Source organism: Staurois parvus, unplaced genomic scaffold (assembly GCF_062004578.1).
Source record: "Staurois parvus isolate SC_StPar_1 unplaced genomic scaffold, SC_StPar_1.0 ptg000498l, whole genome shotgun sequence".
Taxonomy (NCBI): Eukaryota; Metazoa; Chordata; class Amphibia; order Anura; family Ranidae; genus Staurois; species Staurois parvus.
Window position 1 is genome coordinate 10835501 of NW_028318294.1, and position 16988 is coordinate 10852488.

The following is a 16988-nucleotide window of genomic DNA, read 5'->3' on the forward strand; positions in this document are numbered from 1 at the left end:
TTAAGGCTGTGTATTTTAGAAAAACACAATAACTTTTTATTGTTTTTGTTGCGAATCAGCATGCACAATGTAGGTTTTAAGTATTGTAACATTTCCATTGGGTTTGGCTGTAATCTTCATGGATTATAATAACCTTGTCATCCAGATGGCTCCACAGCACGTAACTCAGCATGGTAACAACTGTAAAAGAACAGACTCCATGAAACAATATTGTCACATATTGTTGTTATATTAGTATGATGATTATTTTCCTTTTAAAACTTTGAAATGTGAATTGTACTTAATGTGAAAAAATAACATGTATTTAAACTTAAAAAGATGTTGTATTTATCATAAACTGGCAGATGGAAGAAAACAAACTGGATAAATGCTGTCTTGGTTTGCTTGTTTTCTGCCTCTGGATTCATTCAATCCTCTTTTAAGCCTCTCAATAAATATGGAATTTCACGTTTTTTATGATCTTGAGCTAGCCCTGAATCCTAAACCTGCAATATCACTTGGAGGTCAAATCTGAACTGGGGTTCCCTCCACTGTAGCAGCCCTAATGCCTTAAAGAAAACTTAATACACATACCATTTTTCAATAAATCTTGGGTCTTGTCTGGTGAGGTCATAGTTCCTTTTTGTCCCTTGTTCCTCAGGCTGTGGTCAGGTCCCAAATACTGTAGAGAATGGCATCACTTAATGATCTGGCCACTCTCTACAGTTTTTACTTTTGAATCCATTGTGTTGTGTGGAGCCTTGACATTGAAAGCGTCCTTGGACTAGTTAGTCCATAGGGAACAGTACCAAAGAGAAGGCAAGTTTTGCAACAGAAACTGTTTGTTTTTTTTTCAGTTTGAACCTCTGACAATATTCTGTGTCCAAGCCCAACCTAGATTTTGCTTTAAAAGGCAAACCAGTTGCTTTGCTTTGGCAAACCAGTTGGTTTATGTACTTTAATAGTTACCCCCACAGTTGCTTACATTTACACTTACTTTTCCTTTGGTGCTCTGTTTGGTCATTGTGAAAGACAATGCCATGTATCTGGAAGTCTGGGACTTGATCTCCTTCCGTTAAGCACTATGCTTAATGATTGACTGCTCAGCCATCCAGCTTTTTTCAAGCTCCAGGCCATGACTTTCTATTGAATTAGTTGCAAGGGGGAGGTAGGTAAAGGCAGCTGGAGGAACCACCAATGAAGGGACCTTGTTGCTATGACCTACATGAGCAAAAGTACAGTCAGTCTAACTGCTAGATATCACTTGAATTAGATTTAAACCCAATCACTAAAATCTCAGATAATCTTTGCCATGTGAATGCAATTTTTAAAAGTAATTTTCAGTCTTTCTAAATCTTTAAAAAATTTAGCTAAAACTCACCTGACAATATCACCATGAAAGTCCTTGTTCCTACACTCCTCTTTTAAGATGGCAACTCTCTATACCTGTTTTCCAACTACTCTCCTGCACTGTTACCTGCTCACATGTGCTTCCAGCGCCTATAAGTGGATGTGCCCATGCTCATTATGCAAGCATGTTCCAACAGTGTCACTAGGAATGGGCTTTGGATTCAGGTCAAACAAAAGTTACACCTAAACCCAATTTACTCACAGTCTGGTGAACTGCCAAACAAACTAGCCATATTTGGCCAGTTCACCAGCCTAAATCACTGGATGCTAGGATGTAAACAAAGTGGCCAGGGATCCCATTGATTAAATATGGTCATGACCATTTTTGATCACTTATTTTAACCAGGGTCACCTGCACTGTGCTTATATAACACAGCTTTGGGGACTTGTTGATTTGCTATGGAAGTGTGGAGATGAAGCATTACTGTATGGCAGGTTGTTGTGGAATTGGGGAAAATCATCAGGGGTCTGGTTGTCATACTTGACAATAAATCTGCAATGCTAGTTAATGTGATCGATACTTGAATCACGTGTTGGGAAGGGGGAGGTGCACATTTCTGTGTACCCTTTTTATATATAGGTGGCTTGCAGACCCTTATAAGTCTCACCCAAAAATCACCACATCCCTTTAGGTGGACAGGCATTAAGGAACAGGTCCTTGTAGGACAGGGTGCCTTGCAAGGGGGAAGGAGGGTTTACTACCCCCTTTGCAAGGTGCCACCCTATGCTGAAATGCAAGTGTATAGTCCAAACGCACACGTTCCTGCGTTAAAAATGGCTGTGTGTGTGGTGGGAATGCCCAATAGCCCGAACCTTTTGGGATGATATTTTCACCATGATATCTACACTTAGCACTATCACCCTACAACCCGACCCAACAACAGCCCTACTCAATCAATGCCCCCCTGGCATCTCCAATTCGCAATTTAAGCTCATCATGCAAGTTACGACGGCGGCTAAGCAGGTTATAGCGAAATCCTGGAAATCCCCCATCCTAAGTATTGTGGCTGTCAAAACCAGAATAACACAAGCCATGATACATGCAAAGGTGGAAGCCACAATTCTTGACATGATTCCTAAATTCTTGCGCATATGGAGCCCCTGGGTAGAGCGCTTCCTCCCGCCTAACTTTGACGAATCACTCCTTTTACCCTGATTTGGATACTATGCGCTAAGGATATTGACAATAGCCCTTTGTACGCAGCACGTAAGGGCTGAAGTAAACTTGTTGAACGCTCATGGAGTCATTGTTGCAATTCCTCTTCCCCTTCCCCCCCTTCCACCCCTGTCTGACCCCCCTTCAAACTTCCCCCTATTTCTTTAATGCATTTGGGAGACATTACTTTGATTGGCTGGAACAATAATGTCTTTTGTTGTCAACTTTTACCTACCTGTTTCCGCTAGTAATGCATAGACATTTGTACTGTGACCACTTTTTCTTTTTTATGTTTTATTGCCACTTCAATGTCCAGCGTGCATTAGCAATGTCTCTTTGTTTGTTCCATTTTGATTTATTGTTAATAAAATTGTTTGAACAAGAAAAATGGCTGTGTGTATAAGTGGGTGCTGCAGCGACCATCGGCTGGAACCGAACAAAATCAGCAAGGAAACATGTCACCAATACACCAAGGATCACCGGTATGGGTCAAAAGGCTTTAAGGAAAGATCACATAGGTACAGCAAGGCAACATTTCGGAATCTCGCAGGACCCCTTCATCAGGCATGTCACATGCTTGATGAAGGGGTCCTGCGAGACTCCGAAACGTTGCCTTGCTGTAACTATGTGATCGTTCATTAAAACCTTTGAACCCATATTGGTGATCCTTGGTGTGCTGGTGACATTTTTCCATACCCTATGCTGAAAGGCACGTGGCTTGTGGTAGTTCAGGAAATGGGGGGCCAGCTGCTCACTGCCCCCCCTCTCTTCTGGCCACCCAGGCTGCATGCAGAGTTGAAGATTTATTATGACCAAGCACTGCTGTTACTTAAACACAGGAGGGTCACGGATGACATCATTGACCAAATACAAGCCAATAAGGCCCCCACTCCACAAATCCCTTCTGTGTGTTTTGTGTATGGACAAGGAAAAATGAAAGGTGGGTAAATGACAGGATAACTTTACTGTGACACAACTCTCAATATTCAGTAGCATAGTGGCTGTAGTATTCAGCGTATAATAATGAATGAATTATATAGTAGATGAAACAGATCTGAACATTTACCACAACTGACAAGAGATAACTTTTTCCCATAAGAATTTATATAGATGTATATAGCTGTGGTTCTGCTTCAAGTGATGTAAGTATTTATGAATATTAGCATACAGTTATGGACAAAGACTTTCAAAAATAGCAATAATCTATTTTCCACAGCAAACATACATTCTCTGTCTAGAATATAAGGTTAAATTTCAGCTTGAAAAGGTCCTAGTAAAAATAAATACCTATATTTCAGTGATCCAATTCCATTTCTCTATCACCATCGAAAGTGAAGACACTTGATGAAAAGCTGACAGGTGGCTACATAGCAATTTATTTTTTAGAACAGAAATGCCCCATTTTTGACAGATTATCATCCAGCAAGCAATCATACCTATTTCATTTAGAGAACCAGCTAAATCTGCAAGTGTATAACCCAATGACACGCTGATGATGTCACATGACATTAAAAACCATTATTGTAATGGTTATTTAACATGAGCCTGTTATAAAGGAAATATGTTCATCATTAATGTCTTATTCAGTGCTGTGTTTGGAATGATTATGACATTCTTATATTAATTCTTATCTTAACATTTAACTGTCTTAACAATGGCATTGCTTGGTAAGTGTTGCCAGTGGCATTGAATGATATTCTAAGAAAATTTCAAAGCTCTGGCTGGGATTCTTTTGACAATATAATTTGCTTAAAATATTAAAGAGAGCCTGTCATACAAAAATTAAGCATGTGATACTAATATTACAACAGGTGGCAGTAGCTTACTTTAATAATGCTTTTTTTTTATACTGTTGGTTAAAGGGGTAAATTTGCCGAAATGTTAATATTGGTGTATCAAGTAAAAGAAAAAAAGAATAGGTAAGTATGCACATCTTTTATTTACAGAGTTAGATAGAATAGCCTTAGAATGGGGTTAGGGTAGGTTTAGCTTTAGTGAGGTTTTGCTTAAACTTCCACTTTAACTGCTTGCCAACTACCTGCCCAAAATGTACTGCGGACGGGCCACAGCTACAGTCAAAGCAATGTTCGGGTATGTCGCTCTGGCTGTACTAACACAGGGCTCTCCACCCATGAAGATCCCAGTGAACAGGACCCAGTGATCATGTGATCGCTATGCGATTGCATGATCACAATGTTAGCAAAGTTGTTATGAACAGGGGCGGACTGACAACTCATGGGGCCCCAGGGCAATAGGGGAAGATGGGGCCCCTGTGTCCTTGCCCAAACTCAAAAAAGCCTATGAAAAAGGTACCAGGGGCATCTCACGGGGCCCCCTACTGACCCCGGGCCCTCGCGCAATGCCCGAGTTTCCAATTGGTCAGTCCGCCCCTGGTTGTGAATCAGTCTGATTCATAACAGCTCTGCTTCTCTTCCTGGTGAGTTGTGATTGACTCACAGCTCTCACATGATACATGGGGCCAATCACAATATCATGTGACCAGCTCTAGCCAATCACAGATCACTATTACATTGCACTGTCATGAATTTAACTCATTCATGACAGTTCAAAGCAAGCTTTGCATTGCAGAGCAATGATCTTCATTGCTCATGCAATCCAAAGTGTAAAAAAAAAAAAAAAATCCCTGATAACCCCCCCAAAGTAGTACAATGTTACTATGGTAACATTACATTTCTTTGATAAAAGTGTTTTTAAAAAAAATAATAATAATAAATGCAAAAATAAATAAATAAATGAAAATACTGTATTGAGATTTTTTTTTTTTACTTTTTTTAAGGTTTTTTTTTTAACTACTTGATGACTGCCTGCCCACATCATGCAGGTGAGTAGCGGCTCTGGGCAAAGCGACACCTGTGCCCCCTGCTGCCCCCCTGTTGGTCCAGGGAGAGAAGAGAGAGTAAAAGCACTATATTTTATGCACACATGTTAGATTATCACATTTAACCCTTTGATCACCCCGTCACCCAGCCCGTGCCACTAGTAAAGTGTGAGTATATAGAATTTTTAACTGATCACTGCATTGCAGCCACTAGTGACATCAGATAATGTCAGGGTCTGTAAGCTTCCCAACTAGCCAGGGCCAGCTAGCTTTAGATTGCCTGCACACTCATGCTATAGGTCGCTGATCACCGCCATTCAGGGGCAGACTGATCATTTGGAAACTCGGGCACTGCTCGAGGGCCCGTGGTCAGTAGGGGGCCCCTTGAGATGCCCCTGGTACCTTTTTCATAGGCTTTTTTGAGTTTGGGCAAGGACACAGGGGCCCCATGAACCCCTATCGCCCGGGGGCCCCATGAGTTGTCAGTCCGCCCCTGCCGCCATTACTAGTATAGTATTTGTAAGGATCAATATATTATTATTATTATACAGGATTTATATAGCGCCAACAGTTTGCTCAGCGCTTTACAATATAAGGGGAGACAATACAGCAAGATAAATCAACAGTATTGGTGAAGTGCTTTACATAAAATGTCAATGTATATTTTACAATAAGGTGAGATATGCATAAAGTGGTCACACTGTGTAGATAAACAAATAAAATGATTAAACTAGTGCTTTCTATTGCCCAAACTTATGCTTGACAAGTGCTATAGTGCAGACAGGACATGCAATTGCTGTCTATTATTAATGGTGCCAAAATTAAAGTATTGCCAAGAAGAATAAATCCAAAACTATATAAGCACACTGTAGATAAAATTGACAAGTGCTCTAAAAATATATAAAAATATTAAATTTGCATTTAATATTTTTATTAATTTTTAGAGCACTTGTCACTTTTATCCAGAGTGTGCTTATATAGTTTTGGATTTATTCTTCTTGGCAATACTTTAATTTTGGCACCATTAATAATAGACAGCAATTGCATGTCCTGTCTGCACTATAGCACTTGTCAAGCATAGGTTTGGGCAATAGAAAGCACTAGTTTAATCATTTTATTTGTTTATCTACACAGTGTGACCACTTTATGCATATCTCACCTTATTGTAAAATATACATTGACATTTTATGTGAAACGCTTCACCAATACTGTTGATTTATGTTATACATCCTTAGGTATTGGGAATAGGTGGTAGCAGCTTGCATTCATTTAGGTTTTTGTCTATTTATACCATTGGAGCACAGTGGGAATATCATTTATGTTAATACAGCAAGATACAGTTCAATACAAGAGGGTTAGAAGGGCCTTGCTCCTTGGAGCTTACAATCTAAGATTGATATTGAATATATTGATCACAAACAGAATTATACTAGTGCCTCCTTTGTATAGTGTCCCCAAAAATGCAGTGTTCGCAGGATCAGCCCCATTCACTGCCAGCATTAGCACTTAGCAGCTTTGCTGTTTTTCACAGAAGATTTGTACCAATTGATTGTGGGTCAAAGCAATTTATATGCAAAACAATACATCGCCGCCCACCCAAATTTAGCTCTTGCCAGACAACTCGCATGGAAACCTATCATGGTTTCTGAATGTAGAACTATCATGGTTTCTGAATGTAAAACTTTTTGGGGCTTAACCCTCAACATGGGCATTATAAAAAAGAATGAATTGTGGTCATATTGGTCCACAGAGCCAATTCATCATATACCTTTGGTCTCTACTGTTACATGTATGCCCAACAAGGACCAGCAAAATACTGGTACATTGCTGGACTTTGAGTTGTTATACCGAGATGATGCCTGCAGCTACAGTCATCATCCTGGTATCATTTTTGTTAGCTGGTGGTCAGATTCCATGTAAAAGCAATCCTAGTGGCTAATTAGCTGCTGGATTGATTTTAGAAGCGGCAGGAAGGGACGTTCCCCCACTGCCTTTCACAGATTTCTTAAGATCTCCCATCCCACATGAAAATCCAAGAATGCAGCTGGCAGTGTTGCCGGCTAACCATAGAGCTGATTGGAGATCAGAATGGCTCCAATACTCTCTATGGTCTCAGAAACAGGAAGCTACAAGCATTTCATCATTTCCCATTCACCGGATATTAACAGCGCCATTTTTAAATTGAGAATGCATCTGATCACACCGATCTTGGTGTGATCAGATGCTTTAAGGGCAGAGGAGAGATCTAGAGTCTAATAGACCCTATATTTCTCAGAAAAGAATACCTGTCATTGCCTATTGCTATCACAGGGGATATTTACATTCCTTGTGATAACAATGAAAATTATGAAAAAAAAAAAAAGTATCAAAAAAAGAAGAAAGGGTCAGTGTAAGAATAAAAAAAAAATCAAATAAAAAAAATCACCCTCGCCCCATCTCCCTATATTGTGTCTTTGTGCATTAAGATTCAAAAAAGTGTATTTTTTCCTTAAAATTAGCTCTCGGACAAATTGCAGTGATATTACTGTGTGGCATAAAAAAATTGCAACACCCACTGGTGTATTCTCTAAGGCCATTGCTTTTAAAAAAAAAAAAAATAAATAAATATATATATATATACATATATATATATATATATATATATATAAAATGTTTCAGGGTTCAAAGTAATTTTCTAGCAAAAAAATGCTTTTTCATGTAAACAAAAAGTGTCAGAAAAAGTTTGTTTTTCAAGTGGTTAGAAAAATGGGTGTTGTATGGCAGAAGCTTCTAATGTTGGCCCTGAAAGGCCAGGATAGTAGAAGCACCTCCCCCCACACCCCAAATGATCCCTTTTTGGAAAGTAGACACTCCAATATATTTGCTACGGGGCATGGTGAAAATTTTGCAGATCTCATTTGTTGCCACAAGTTTTTGGAAAATGAAGAAAGAAAACAAAAAATGTATTTTTTCTTTTCTTTTTTTCTTTTTCAAAACCCTGTGACAAAAAATATATCTGCAAAATACTCACCATGCCTCTTATCAAATTTCTTGGATTGTCTACTTTCCAAAAAAGGGTCATTTGGGGGGGGGGGGGGGGTTGGACTATCCTGGCATTTTAGGGCCTTCGAAATTGTGATAGGTAGTAAGGAAGTGATATGAGGAAATATGCCCTTTGAAAGCCTGGAAGTAGTCATTGGATTTTGGGGGCCTGTATGTAGATAGGCTGCCAAAAAGTCTCTTGGGTATCCCCATATGCGAGAGACGAGAGAAGTAGCAGAATGTGTTTTGGGGCGTTATTCCACACATAGCCATGGCATATGTGAGCAATATATAATTTAAATTTTCAAAAATTTGTGGCAAAAAAAATAAAATCTTCCATGGACTCAACATGACTCTTAGCAAATTCCATGGGGTGTCTACTTTCCAAAAAGGGGTCATTTGGGGGGGGTCTTTGTACTGCCCTGGCATTTTAGCACCTCAAGAAATGTGATAGGCAGTCAGAAAGTAAAATCTGGTAAATTCCAGTATATATCATAGTTTCTATATGCTATAGCTTTCACACAAACCAATTAATATACATGTATTGGGATTTTTTTTTAATAAAGACATGTAGCAGAATACATTTTGGCTTGCTGTGGGGGCACCTGACAGGAAGGAGGGGCCAGGAGAGCCCGCGGGGGACCCGAGAAGAGGAGGATCGGGGCTGCTCTGTGCAAAACTACTGCACACAGAAGGTAAGTATAACATGTTTTTTATTTTTAGAAAAAAAAAAATTAAACCTTTATAATCACCTTAACTCCAGGTTCAGGTGCCTTTCCTCCATCGATGCAGCCCCAGGTGTGAATCCTTATCACTGGGTAAACTCTGACCCACATCATCCAAAACACTTGGCTTTCACTTGGCTCTAATATGCAAACAGGGAGACATGGGAACATGGAGAAGGTAAAGCTGACCATACAGCCATACATCCCTGGCGGCTGGACTATCTAACAGATTCCTCCATCCACATTCTATTGAACAGATGGATAAATATCTCTCAGCGACTATGGTATTTTGACAGCCGGAATTAGCAGCTAATTGGAAGCAGTCCTTGTTAGCCAACATTTTCCATCCAGCTCCTTTGATTCTTCAATCAAAGGATGCCATGTAGGAGAGTGGCAACAGGGTAAGCCATGGAGCAAATGTTAGCAGGTACATCAGGAACTGGCTGAAATTCATAAAGTTTATGGCCAACCCTATGACAGTAATGAGAAGGGAGGGGGAGGCTGCCAAGTAAACCTGTTACCTTGTTCTGTATGGGGAACATGCACATTCTCTTCCATGGATTGTAACTACTGTAGAATATTTTTGATTTTATAGTAACTCTGCCATGAAAATCAAACTTTGAATAAAATTCTTCCATATAAAGAAGATAGTAAATACTTATCTGTTCTGCTGCCCATGCGGCCAAGCACTGCTCCAATCAGGATAACTCATTGCCTGAAGTCTGTGCAGAAACCAATCCTTCCAGGAGCATTGATTGTTTTTTTTTAATATAAACAACACCATGAACAATAGATCTTACATTTTGTTCTTTTTCCCAACATGCTGCTGACATAGGGAGGGGATGGCTCACAAACACTTCCTAACACTCTGCCGCATCACTCGAAGAAAATCTTTGATTTCCCAAATCAGCCACGCAGCATGTTATTTGTAATTAAAGTTAAAAGTAAAATTTTATGTGGGCAACAGTTTGAACCCTCTGGCCCTTACCAATCCCACAGTTTACAAACTATCCTCAATACTTACAATAATTTCAAAAGAATTATATTTTATATGATGAACAGATATATCTCTAAGATGCTTCGCTGCAACCAATTTGCTATCTGATGAGAAAATATAAGCATTTGGTAAATTTGATCCATGCTTCACACGGAGTTATCTAGGTAACTCTGACTTGTATTGACAGAAACTAGCAACCTGTGAAATCAGTGAGTCTCTGAATGATTTCTGCACGACCAGTGAATGACATTTTCATGAATTTCTGGCTCAAAAGCAAAAGCCAGATAAGAACTTAAAGCATATTATGTTCCTCCAGAGGATTGAACTGCATTGGTTCAATATCATTGCTGTTTTAGACATTTAATTATCTTCTAAAATAGAAGGACTGCTGCACAGATCAGTAAAGAATTGATTAAATTATTTTGTTTCGTTCATGTCTTTTGCCAGTGCATGGAATATATTAAAACTAAAATTTTATTAAAATAAGAAAGTAAAGGTTAACTTGAATCTGATTGTTTGTTTAGAAAAATTTTATATAGCAGTACTGTCTGATGATTTATTTGAAATGCATTGAATTATGGCAATTTTATTAAATGTAGGATCTATCTGCTGTTTTGGCAAAATATGGCTATTATTTTTATTATACAGGATTTATATAGCACCAACAGTTTGCTCAGCGCTTTACAATATAACAGGAGACAATACAGCAACAGTACAATTTGCACTGCCTGACGGCCCGGGGTCAGTAGGGGGCCCCATGAGATGCCTCTGGTACCTTTTTCATAGGCTTTTTTGAGTTTGGGCAAGGACACAGGGGCCCCATGATCCCATATTGCCCGGGAGCCCCATGAGTTGTCAGTCCGCCCCTGTTTGGGAGGGATGAAATCTCCAATCCTGGGTCCATGTTTTCTTAACCCCCAGCACACTAATTGTACAGGTGTGTATAGGATTTTCAAGAATAACCTGACTAGGCTTCTGTGCTCCACCCCGGCAGACAGGAGGTCATTGCCCAGTAGTCAGGAGGACTCCACCTAAGAGAGGTGGGACCCAGAGAGCAGGATTGTATGTATACCTGAGAGAGCCAGGAGGCTGAATATTTGTTTTAATTTGTTTTGATGGTAGATACCCCTGCATGGGAAACATGTTATGGAACATTTCTTTAAATAAAATCTAAAGAGCCCTTAAAAAAGAAGGAAGCGAGTGGCTGTGTGCTGTAAAGCTCTACCCTTGATGCTAAGTTCTCACAAAATATATATATTTATTTAGTTTATTTAGGGAGGACAACCACCCCCCTACTTATTTAATTTGGCAACCAACACATAGAGTGCAGGGGTGAAGATTGCATGTCATGACGAGTGCAGAGGTTCAAAGGAAGTAATGCACAGCCAGGGGTTAGGAGTGCATAACACACAGAGTGCAGGGGTTATGGGTAACTAAGGCACAGAGAGTGCAGAGGTCAGGAGTAAGAAACACACAAATTGCAGGGGTCAGGAGTGCCTCTCAAGCAAGTTTCATTTCTTCACCCACCCCCCAAGAAAATTGCCCCATCAAAAATGTTCTCCTCCAAACCACACACCAGACCTTGCAATTGCATTGCATATCCCGTTCTTCCTTACCTCAGATTTCTTCACGCATTGAAAGATAGCAGTTCTGATCACTTGTTTAATGGCCTCAGCAGCCAACGCCACTGGTTTGCTGATGTGGCACATAATGTACAGTAGTTGTTGAACACTATTGCTTATAGAGGTAGTTAGGCATCTGCAGGATGGGATGCCATATCATGCAAACATCACAATTTCAGATCATCTTGCTGGAAAGGAGTGTGAAAATATCATTCAAACTTTCACATAGATCTATGGATTTCATGGCAAGACATCATATCAATAAGAACAAAGGTTTAAAATATTAATATAAAGGAATAAAGAATACTATATATACTAGGGGTGCACCGAAATTTCGGTGGTTGAAACATTTCGGTCGAAAATGCCCCTATCGGCCGTCGGTCAATATGAAAAAAAGCACCGAAAAAGGTGCTGAAAAAACCCTGCACCTTTGCCGCTGCCGCCCCTCCCAGCTGCCCACCAGCCACTCCCGCCCCCCTGCCGCCGCTTGATAGTTCTCAGACTTACCTGAGAAACCATCGAATGATCCTGGCTCTGGGCATAGAGATTAGTGAAGGAAAGATGGCCTCCACTCATCCCTATGCTCTTGGAGGACCGGAGCGATGTCACTTCAGGCATAATCCCGGTATCAAAATTTTCAGTCAATGATTGCCTTTCACGTAGAAGTGATTTGAGTGGCCACTCAAACACTTTTACAGGAGGTGGAAGGGGTGCCCTCCCCCTCCATCACCTTTCCTGGGCTCTCCCGTCTTTTTGGGAAGCTCCCGATCTCTCCACAAAGTGGACCTATCACAGCCCATTCTATTACAAGGGATGTTGTTCATCCCTTGTGATAGAAATGAGGTTGATAAAAAAAAATTGTTAAAGAGGCAGTGTAAAAAAAAAAGTTTTAAATAACATAAATAATAAAATGTAAATAATGTAAGGCTCTTCAGGTCATGCACAACTGCAAATGCATAAATAAGTCCTGAATGCATATGTAAATGGTGATCACACCGCTCATGTGAGGTATCGTCACAAACGTTAAAGTAGGAGCAATAATTCTAGCACCAGATCTACAGTGTAAGTAGTAACCTGTAAAGGATTTTAAAGCATCACCTGGGGTGATTTGTTATGTACTGTAATTTGGTGCCATTCCATGGGCATAAGCAATTTTAAAGTGTGTCATGTTAGGTATTTATTTACTCAGTGTAACATAATCTTTTATGTTTTACCAAAAAATGGGTATTGTGTTTGTGTTCATTAAAATTCTTCCAAAAAATTGTGTTTGAAAAACTGCTGTGCAAACACTGTGTGACATTAAACAAATGCAAATTTTCAAACACCCTCTGTTCAAAAATATTAAAATGCTTGGGGGTTCTTAGTATTCTAGCAAAAAAAACTATTTTTTTACATTTATGTTTGCATATAAAAAAAATTATAAATATCTTTTTTCCTTTTGTTCGTAAGTGATCACATAATCTCTGTTCTCAGCTGCATCAGGAGCTCAGAGAGCTAGGGAAGGTGAAACAGCAGTACACAGGTCTTTCCAGTGAATGGATATGCAAGGGGGTGTTAGCAAAAGTCTAATAACTGGAGGAGAGCATACTGAAAACTGACCATGCTGTGCTCTCATGCCTTGTTTCAGCAACTAGCAAGATCACCTGGTATTTCACACAAAGGAAGGAAAAACTGGAACCTTTTTTTTTACAAGTACAGTACATGGTATAGCAGGCATGTATTAGGATTATAAATGTTTGGGTGACATATTCTTTAATATTTGTAAGCTATGGCATTGTATATTCTTGAACTAAGTACTTGTCTTTGTTAATGGGATATGTAAGAGAATACATAAACTACAAACTGAACAACTGAAAGAAACAATTATTACAAAGCCTCAAAGTCTGACTCATTCTGCGTCCAGGAAATGAGTGTTTAGATTTACTACCTTTATGGAAATATTTGTATTAATTAGCACTCACATTACAGAAGCCAACAATCAGAATGTAGTTTAATAGAATCTTCTGAAAAATCCCTTGAAGAAGAATATTAAAGCATAAAACAGCGGGAATCTGCTCAGGAAAGGTCACCATTAGCTTGCTAATCAATAATAGTACACAACACATAATCCACACTTGAACTTATTCTTGTCATATATTTTAGCCCTGAGTGTTGTCATGCTTAATTACTAATCCATATTCATCTGAAGAGTACAAATGAGGACACGGAATAGATTATTCCTGCATTGTAAGTTTTTTCTTGTCTTTATTTTCTTTGAACTAATAATGTGTTTCTTTGAACTTTGTATTGTTAACAGTATTGTTTTAACAGTGAAATAATAAGATGAGCTTTTCCAGTTTTTTAAGAGTTTATTTGTTTCTCATAGAAATATAGGCATAAAGAAAACCATTGGTGCCTTGAATATGAGAAGCTAAATCTTTGGACTTTTCAGGTGCCTGCGTCAGTTTCCCTGCATCAGCTTTTAAACCAGGGGTGCTGTTTTAATCCAAATTCCTGTCACAAACTATACAGACATTTACTGACCCCAGGCAACAGCTGAGGGAGATGGTAAGAGAGATGGTAAGAGAGAAGACAACAGTTGGAGGAGATGGTAAGAGAGAAGACATCAGTTGGAGGAGATGGTAAGAGAGAAGACAACAGCGGGGGGAGATGGTAAGAGAGAAGACAACAGTTGGAGGAGATGGTAAGAGAGAAGACAACAGTTGGAGGAGATGGTAAGAGATAAGGCAAAAGCTGGAGGAGATGGTAAGAGAAAAGGTAACAGATTGAGGAGATGGTAAGAAAGAAGATAACAATTGGAGAAGATGGTAAGAAAGAAGACAACAGTTGAAGGACATGGTAAGAGAGAAGACAACATTTTGAGGAGATGGTTAGAGAAAAGACAACATTTGTAGGAAATAGTTACAGGGAAGACAACATCTGGAGGAGATGGTAAGAGAGAATATAACGGCAGAAGGAGATGGTTAGAGAGAAGACAACAGCAGGAGGAGATGGTAATACAGAAGAAAACATATGGAGGAGATGGTTGAAGAGAAGACAACAGTTGAAGAAGATGGTAATACAGAAGAAAACATCTGGAGGAGATGGTTGAAGAGAAGACAACAGTTGAAGAAGATGGTAAGAGAGAAGATAACAACTGGAGGAGATGGTAGGAGAGAAGATTGCAGCTACAGGAGTTTAAAGTCGAATACCGAAAATAAAAGGTTAGGGTATGGAGAAGAAAGGGTATATAGCTTTGAATGGGTGAGTTTTAAGGGATTGTTAGGTCATTAAATTTTGTGACACAATTTTTTTTTTAGCTTAAAGGCCACATACAGTGATTTTGTACATATGTATTATGCTCAAGAAAAAAATAAATATTTTCAAATGTTTTCTTTTTTTGGTTAGTCAAATTTAAAATATTATGCATTTGTATAGCCATCCAGCAAATTACACCTTGGTTTCTGATTCACATGTTTTCCTCTATCTGCTTACATGGTATTCTGGGAATGCTTTGTTATTTATTAAAGCCCATATCTAGTAAAAAAAAAACTAAACAGCCTGCTTCCACCCCACTCAATCAATCTGGTTTTTTTAAGTCACCTAAATTCTGTGTCACATGATTCCTCGTGGCACCTATGCCCACCCTTCATCATGACTTCCTGGTGAAATGCTGCAGGGCTCAGTGATTGACACTTATAGCAGTAAATAAACAGTGTCCATGTTACCAAAACGGGAGATAGAAGATCTGGGACCTGGTCTCTTATATAACAGTTTAAGAGGCAGTCTAAGTAATAGGGGCTTACAATTAGATTTTTTAAAATAAAAAATATAGATTAGGTACACAGGGGTGGAATTGGAAAAATGTTTAATGGGTCCAACATAAACCAGGTTTTGTCAGTTGGCAATATTGCACATGAGAACTGAATACTGCACAAATGTATGTAAAAAATGACCAGGAACTGCTCAATGAAAGGGATCCTCTAGCATGGGTGTCAAACTGGTGGCCCTCCAGCTGTTGCCAAACTACAAGTCCCATGAGGCATTGCAAGATTGATAGTTACAAGCATGGCTCCCAAAGGCAGAGGCATGATGGGAATTGTAGTTTTGCAACAGCTGGAGGGCCTCCAGCTTGACACCCTGCTCTACAGTATGTTGGCACACTGACTTGCCATTTTCTAGGGATTTAGTTTTTCAGCTGTGGTAGACTAGTATTATTGGATCTCATGGAAATCAGCTTGAAAATATGGCTAGTCAGCTATTCTACATTGGATGGGTATTTCCAAAAGTAAAATTTCTCAGGTCTGCTAGCTTAAAGAAAAAAACTTGACCAGTATTTCCAGTCTTCGAACCATCTCAAGCACTGGAAACTTAATGCTGTTCTGGTCAATTGTTTCAAAATATTAAAAGTTTGAAACTAATTAAAAATAAGCATTTGCAGCTGTTGTATAAAAAGTAGAGGCTTGTAAGATATGAGGAATATCAGATCACGGCTGAATATATTCAAGAAATAATGAATTCACAGTCCTGAGGAGCAGTAACAAAAATTAACTTGCAGAATTGCAATTATCTTGACTGCAACTTGAACTGAAATATTATTTTTCTCATAATTGCGCACACCTGTTTGTTAGCCGGAAATGTGCCCTGCATTCAGTATCTTAAAGCTGAAAGTTATTTTCTTATGTTTGCCTTAACATTATTTCTAGATGCAAGTGTTAAAGTGTAAATGAGGGAATTTGTTATACAGTATTTTTCACAACAGATTAACAGTTACTGAAAAAGTTATTATTCTTGGAATCTGTGCACCTTAGTGTTTACTCCACCCATACCATTTAATTGATAATAAGGGAGATGAATAATTCAGTACTGTAAGTATCCTGGCTAAGGATTTGGAAGCAGACTTGCTAGGTCAGTGGAGGATAATCAGAGCAGAGAACACCGTCTCTTGGCAAGATACAGGCTCTAAAGAATTCTAGTCTTCTACAGAACCCCTGGTGGTGGGGTTTGAATTGTCAGTGGAGTGATCAGTCCCAGAGTTTAGTCATTGTGAAGGCCTCAATTGTGGAGACTGGCAGTTGGACCAGACCTATAGAGAACACCTTTTTTTAGGCAAGTTAGGGTTTGGAATCTTCAAGGGTTGAGGTTGAGGTCATAAAGGATTGTATCCAGCTGGATGGAGGCAACACCATAGGGTGAAAGCATAGTCAGGGAGTGTTCCAGTTTACATATAAAGGGGATCAGTTTTGGCCAGTGGTTAGAG